Consider the following 7,777-nt stretch of genomic DNA (forward strand, 5'->3'; position numbering starts at 1 on the left):
TCCCAGCGGAATGAATTTCAAAGAAGCCTGTTCAAATCGAGTGAATATTAGGCATCATTTACATGACAATGTTGAAAACACATTGTGATTGCTTTTTCATTTCAGAGAAGTTTTCCATTTACATGGCAAGTTTTTGAAAACAAGGTCCATGTACAAGGCAACGGCTGAAATGCTGAAAACAATGTAGTTTTCATGTAGTGCCACTAGTGGGTGTTCTTGGATGTTTTTATAATGAAACTACACACTCATGCTCAGAGAACATTACGCTGTAAACATCAACAATGACAAGTAAACAAACGTTTGTATGGACCTATGGTGCATAAACACATTAACATTGTTTTCAGAAAAGGTGCACTTTCCCTCGTTTCCATGGAGACGGAGCATTTTCGAAAAGTTCAACCTTGGGAGCCGTTCTCAACAAGTTGCGTTTTCACCCAAAACGCTACAAAAGCTTTCTGTCTCCACTTGTAAATGTTGTGTAATTGGGGCCTTACTCTCTTTTTAAGACACATTACTTCTACCATCTAGAAAAGACAACGCATTTTGGTGATAAACATGTTTGGCATTTGTAAGACACTTTACCTCCGTCAAATTAAGATCAATCAGTTGATTTCACAAGTCTTATAGTTTTCTGCCTCCATGAACTGGATGCCTAAAATATAACACCCCTGAAGCAATGCAGCAGAAAAGCAGTGTTGTGGTTTCACCTGTGAACAAGTTTTCTTCTTTTCAATAGTTGAAAACAGCGTCTGACACATCCTTTGTTTTGAAGTCAACTAATTACTGGAGGGCAGTCGCAACGAAATGACCACAGATTCTGAAACTGCTCGTTAACAGTGGAAGTGAGCCTGGGTGAGCCTAGGTTCCCAAAATCTTTTATTTGTTTAAAAACGTCATGAGTATTATGTTGTAGTTCCAGAAATCAGGTTCAACTGACATAGAATATGGTGAAGGCCCGTATTCCGTAATTATCAGCTCAGCATACAAGTCTTTCCACTGCATGGATTAATGAGTAAAGATGTGTGAAAGTTGTGGCTTTCTCATTAGGCCGAGGTCCACTGTGTGTCAGGAAACATGACACTGAAGTCACGCAGAGGATCTAACTACCACACTGATTACTGCAGGAGACCAGCAACTTCCACCATCAGGCGTTATTAGTTTTGCCAAAGGAGTCTGGTGGCTTTGAGGAAAAACAGAGTCCTGCAGGATCGACTCATAATAAGCAGAAAAGTTTGACGTGAGGAAGGTTGGCTTGGCCCACTTCCGTTCTCAGTTAAATGTCTAGAATTGGGACTCAGATATTCGACTTCTTACTGTCGCTTTCACTGCACATCTTTTCTCACACGAAACTGCAGCTTAATGCGTTTGACAAAGAGTGATTCCTCTACTGCTGAGAATCCTGATGGAAATATGGAAACTTATTTATTGATTACGACTATCACAACTATCATACTCATGGTTTTATTTCAAAGCTTTGAATAGAATAGAATAGAAATACTTTATTAATCTCGAGGGTAAATTCTTGAACTTCTCCTTATTGCATGTCTGTTCCAAAGCAGTGGGTTTATTAGAAAATATTCAGTCTATTCTACTTTTAAACCTTATTCACTTTGGTTTCTTCTCGACATTTAAATTGAGTAAAAACATGCATAATTGTTGTTTTATTTGCATTTCACTGTATTTTGCACCAAAAAGTATCATTAAAATTGCCTTTATCTTGAGATTGTAGGTCTTTTTGGCACTATTGCGAAATGTTTGACAAAGAAAATACACTCTTTCATCACATCTGCTCTATACAAACTTTGTTTATATTTAAAGATTATTATGAAACTATTTCACCGGTTCATCCCACTCAAGATGAAATTGGGCTGTATGTGGCCCCTGAACTAAACTGTGTTTGACAGCTCTGGAATAAGACATGCTAGGATATAGAGTTTCTTCAAAGTATCTTTCTGAAAAGAACTCCCTCCAAGTCAAAAACTGGAAGCCGTTGTCTAACACAATGTCACGGAAGGTGGTGGACCCCAAAAGAGACTCAAAGTTCCATTTAAAAAAAAAAAAATAAAATAAATAAATAAATGTTTATTACAGAAGCAAATTATCAAGGGAGTCTAAAAACCAGAGAACACATAGATAACACGAGGGAGCAGGGAATGAGACGAAGATGAAATAAATTGACACAGACAAGAGAGGCAGAGGGGTTTAAATACACAGGGAAGGAACGGGAACAACAGGTGCCGCACATGAACTGACAAGGAGGAGAAGACGACTAGATAATTGGAAACGTGAGGTTGGACACACAAGGGTAGATGCAGACAAGAGACGTGACACATAAGGCTGGAGTCAGCACAAAATAAATACATTTCAATCTATTATTCTACAGAGTAAGATAGATAGATGCCTGCCTTAAATTTCTTAAAGTTTTTAGATACTTATTGTTAGGAGACGTTGTCATAAGTGACTAACATGTGATAGGAAAGTTACTTATTCTTATGTAAAATTATCAAAATGCTCAAATGGCAACTATTAAACTGTATGCACCTGAACGCACCTTTCCAACCCATAGAAATATAAGTTTGTAATATTTATTTAGTCATCCTAACAAAAGAGGCGTGCGACAACCAATATTAACATAATACTTTTGTCTATTATGAATGTAATGAAGCAAAAATTGTAATAAAAGAGTTGTGAGGGTTTATTTTCAATGGATGAATATGATAACTATCTCATCTACTATAACTATTCATAGGCAAACTGTACAAAACCTGCAAAGGAAATATTTTATTTCTAAAAACAAATCCACTTATATTTCTGTATTATTACACTATTTTAGTTTCAGTTATCACATTTTGAATTTTTTTTTGTAATGGCATTTTAATCAAAGTTCAAGCAAAATATAATTATGTGACAATCATGAATACAATAGTTATTATATTATGGGCTTTATTATATTTTAAAAAGTCAAACTTTTTCAATATTGGCAGGTATTATGGAAACATATTAGTATTTATGGTTAAAAAACTTTGAAACCATCTTATGTGACGTTATTGTGCTGAACAATACATTAAAGTGTGATTCATTTTTGGTTGTCTAACAAAGCAAGATCTGAATAATCTAAAACCCAATAAATGATCTAAGTTCAAAGATACATCACTCCAGCCATGAATGTATGAAATATTATTCCAATGTTGGAAAAATCTATGATTGTTAATGCATTATTAATTTACTGTAAGCCTTCAAGTAAGCATCCACACTTTTCACACTGCTAATAGACACTATTAGGCCCCAGGTAGAACACTGACCTTCAAAAAAAAATGTCTCATACAGTCCCAGTTAAAAAAAAAAAAAAAAAAACAAACAACGACAATCTCAACTATCCCATCAATACTACACCGTCAATGAAAGGGATGCATGGATATGTAATTCAAAAATCTCTCTCATGGACAATAGCAATAGTATCTTTCTGTGTTGTGTTTAAGGATGGGCAGCTTATGACCTTTGACCAAATTGAAATACAATATATCGTTCCAGATCACTACCACAAACTACTGTACGTATACAGTTAAGAGATATCATAAAACCACACTAAACTCTCAAAATATACAAATCAACCATTTCAATGCCCTCAGATAAATTATTTGTAGCTATAAAGAACCTCCCATCAGACTTTAACTGGAACACTTTTTGTAGCAACACCTTCTCCGTGACCTGCAATTCTAATATGCAACAATTGGAAAGATAGAAAGTCTGTCTGTCTGTCTATCTATCTATCTATCTATCTATCTATCTATCTATCTATCTATCTATCTATCTATCTATCTATCTATCTATCTATCTATCTATCTATCTATCTATCTATCTATCTATCTATCTATCTATCTATAATTTGACTATCTTCAGTTTCAACATTTTTAACTCTTTGTAGGTAATAATTGAAATACTTACTTGAATCAACATCTTCATTTAACCCTCGTCTGTTTGACAATCAAATATTTTTCACTTTTTCTATCAAAACAACAAAGAATGAAATGGATGAACGATTTAATGAAATGCTAAATAAGGCGTCCTACACACTACAAAGCCCTTTCTGATAGTATAATGTTCTTTACCCCTACATAAGTACCTTATGTGGAGGTAATTGATAGTGTCTTTTTATCAGCGAGATTTTCATTGAAGATCTGTGGTTTTCACAGGTGGCGTCTTTATGTTTGCACTGATAGAAGTGAAAAATTATTTAATCTTCACAAGGAGCTAATGAGCTCTGATGAGAGAACGTGTGATGAAATCCACGGTGTCGCTGCATGCTTCCACGCGCAGACAGGCTAAACAGTTTTAATGAGGACTCAGAGAGTCAGACCTGGAGAGCCTCACACGTCTCAGCAGCAACAACACAGGAGTAGTGAAGCGAACCATCTCAGCTCGCAGCAAGAAATTAGAAGCACCCTGCTGTGTTACCTATGTTTCTCTTTGCGATCACTCAGGAAAACCAACAGCCCACGTCAACATACGTGGATGGAGATTTGGCGGCTGGTTACCATTTGATGGTCTTTTGAGTTTGAGATGATCAGGGTGGGATGCTGTACGCCTCTGGACTGACCTTGATTGGTTCTGCTAATGAGCTTAAGCTTTTCAATTCAAGCTACAACTCTAATTTGTTCATTCATTTGCTGCCAGACAACAGATAAATTGCACTAACGTCCTCTTGGAAGAGGACCAACATGATTCATTTTGTTTTGGCCCACACTACAGTGTGACGGACAGCTTTTATATCGCATAAAGGAAGCTGAACCAACCCGGGGAAATGACCTAAACTGAGCAAGTTGGGTATGAAAGCATCCATCCTCCACTAACCGCTGGCCCTCGCTCTCCTCTGTGAGAGGAAAAAAAAAAAAAAGGTTCTTTACCTCAAAGAAGAATCCACAAACTATTTCATGCTTGAGTCAACACATCTAACAGAACACAATGGTTTTTCTGACCACCGAGACATCTGATTGGAGACTTTTAACAATCTATTTTTTTGGGGGGGGGGGGGGGGGGGGGGGGGGGGGGTTGTTGACAAAAACCTTCATACATGGAAGAATATATAGTTTAATAAACTGAAAGTAGCAGAAACATGTTTAGAAAACTTTTATCGCCATCCGTCATTTAAAGGACAGGTTATTATCACGCCCCGTGATGAATGATTCATTATGATATAAAACTGTGGAAATTTAGGTTTTGAGTTTGGCTGACTCAACAAGATTCACTTTGGTTTTGCTATGTATTGAAATCAGAAGAAAATAAAGTCAAGTCAAGTCCTTGATTCGTCACTCACAGCAATTATACATAGTATAAACATGTTCCGTTCTAAAACAAGAATAAAACTTTAGAGCACACAATAATGAAAAAAATCACACTAACAGAAAAATAATACCTATAAATAAATAAGAAATTATTTAGAAGAAACCTCATCACTTGGATGAATATGTTGAGTTTTGAGACAGTCAAATATTTCTTTGACCCCGGTTACACGACAACGTTTCAGGTGAAAATGCGTCATTTTCAACATTTGGAAAACTATGTTGTTTTCATGTTGGGCCACACACATGCAGACAACAATATGCTGTACACATTAACAATGACAAGTACATGGACATTCGTATGGACAGACAAGAAGTTGGATTGCTATTCTTGGTGACTCTCAACTATAAAACTAGCAAGTCCCAGTAGAATATAGACTATAAGTCATGACACTGGATGCCGCCACTGATGCCATTGTACATCTAATTGCGCATGTGCGGAAGAAGTGTTTACTACAGCTGTGGTGCGCAGTCGCAGCATTTCTGCCGTCGACATGGAGACAGACCTCGAGCATTTTCAAAAAGTTTCATTTTCTCCCCGTTTACGTGACGACGGAATCAGAGCATTTTCCAAATTTCCATCTTGGGAGCCGTTCTCAAACACTTGTGTTTTCAGAGGCTCCAAGCACCATTGTTGTGTAAACAAACAACCCAAAAAAGGTTTTCCATTTTCACTTGAATGCGTTGTTGTGTAAACGGGCACTTATTTACCTCACTATGTGAATTCGGTCACGAATTATGTTTCGTTATCTTGTTTCCTCCATTGCTGCAGCCATATCTACTCTGACCGCTGGAAGATGTTAAGCATGAGTGTTAAAAATCTTCCAATAATGTAAATGTTTTGCCTTTTATTCACTGCAATACAGTTATGATAAAGAACAATACTCTACACTGGCTCTGGCTTCACGTGGAGGCCTGTCAGCAGGGGTATATTTATACACATATATTTTAAGATGAGTGGGGGATACGTTATATTTCTTATCATAATCAGATAGCCTGTCATTAGTCATTAGGGGATTAACTCATATGTGAGAATAGTAGCGTTATCGATGGGCCCAGTGACGCGTCTGCAGCATTGATCAGATCAGAGTGTGTTCCCACTGAAGTTGGCTTCTGTGAGGAAAGCTCCCTGAAAACAGCCGCGGGACGTGAGATCAGCAGGTCAGCTCCTGCTCACTCGCGCATGTTTTGCCTCAGTGATTCACAGCCTTCCTCTGTTGCACTCACACTGACATGAGTCTACCTACAGACACATAAACATGCACATACATGGGGATTCATCCCATGCATGCATAAACACCTGGCCTACCAGGGTTGCTAAGCTCCACCTGTCAGTCACCCGGCTCCTGTCCTTTACAGGAGCATTGGACCTTTCCTGCATTGTCTGTGTAAAAATGGATTTCCCTGTGTAGTCCTCTACACTGCCTTGCACTAACACACTGAATAAGATAATATTGTTACCTTTGCTGTCACACTGAGTTCCTATAGCTGGGTTTAAGAATAGAGCCGCCTTGGATGGAGCTGGTACCCTGAAGCTGGGGATGTTCAAGCCTTCCTGAAAGCTGTCAGCTAAGAACGAGTGCCAAGTCCAAACCCACCTGAAACAGCCCAGGGGTGAGCAGACGTGTCCAGTAAACAGGAGCACCTGCTGTATCCGTGTATTGAACACCATCTGCTCTCCATATACACACAGTCCAGACTAAATCCCCCAGCCTGTGGAGATTTCTTTCAGGAGATTTACAAGAATGTAGTTTCCTTTTTTTTTTACTATTCAAAAGACAGGAAAGACTTCTTTTGACTGTAAGGTATGAAAGTTCAGCACCGTGCTTTCACTCTGGCTGATACTGGTGCAGTTTGAGATCAATACTATTTTGATTACAGTAAAAATCAATACCACAGACCCTATTAAACCTAATGATGCTGTGTCCAGGAACAACAGTAGTCCCATCTTTATGCATTGACTGCTAATAGATCGATCTGCGACATGATACTGTAGGATCATTAGAACTATATTATAATGGTCTTCATGGCTGCCATGCGTTAGTAAAAGTAATGAGAGCTGTACTCACAGTCGACTGTTTCAAAGGCATTGCAAAGGCACCATATATCATTACAGAGAGAGACGACAATCACTTCTTATTACTGTATAATTATATTTCAGAATAACCAAAATTTATGTAGAGAAAAATCCAAAACTCAATTTATTTATTTTTTACTTGAAAGCTTCTTTTTACAATTTTTGCCCATACCTCATAATTGAATTTTTTTGCAGCACATCTGAATTTGTCAAGGCTACAGTAAAACCTTTTGAAATTCAAGTGTCGTAATATTTGGCTGGTTCTTTTGGAGAAATTTTCAGCAAAAACGTCATTTCACATGTGCATGATTTACCACTTTGACATAACTGGGGCCAGAAAGTATGAAGTATCCTGCAAAAG

This window comes from Lipophrys pholis, assembly GCF_963383615.2.
Source record: "Lipophrys pholis genome assembly, chromosome: 8".
Lineage (NCBI taxonomy): Eukaryota > Metazoa > Chordata > Actinopteri > Blenniiformes > Blenniidae > Lipophrys > Lipophrys pholis.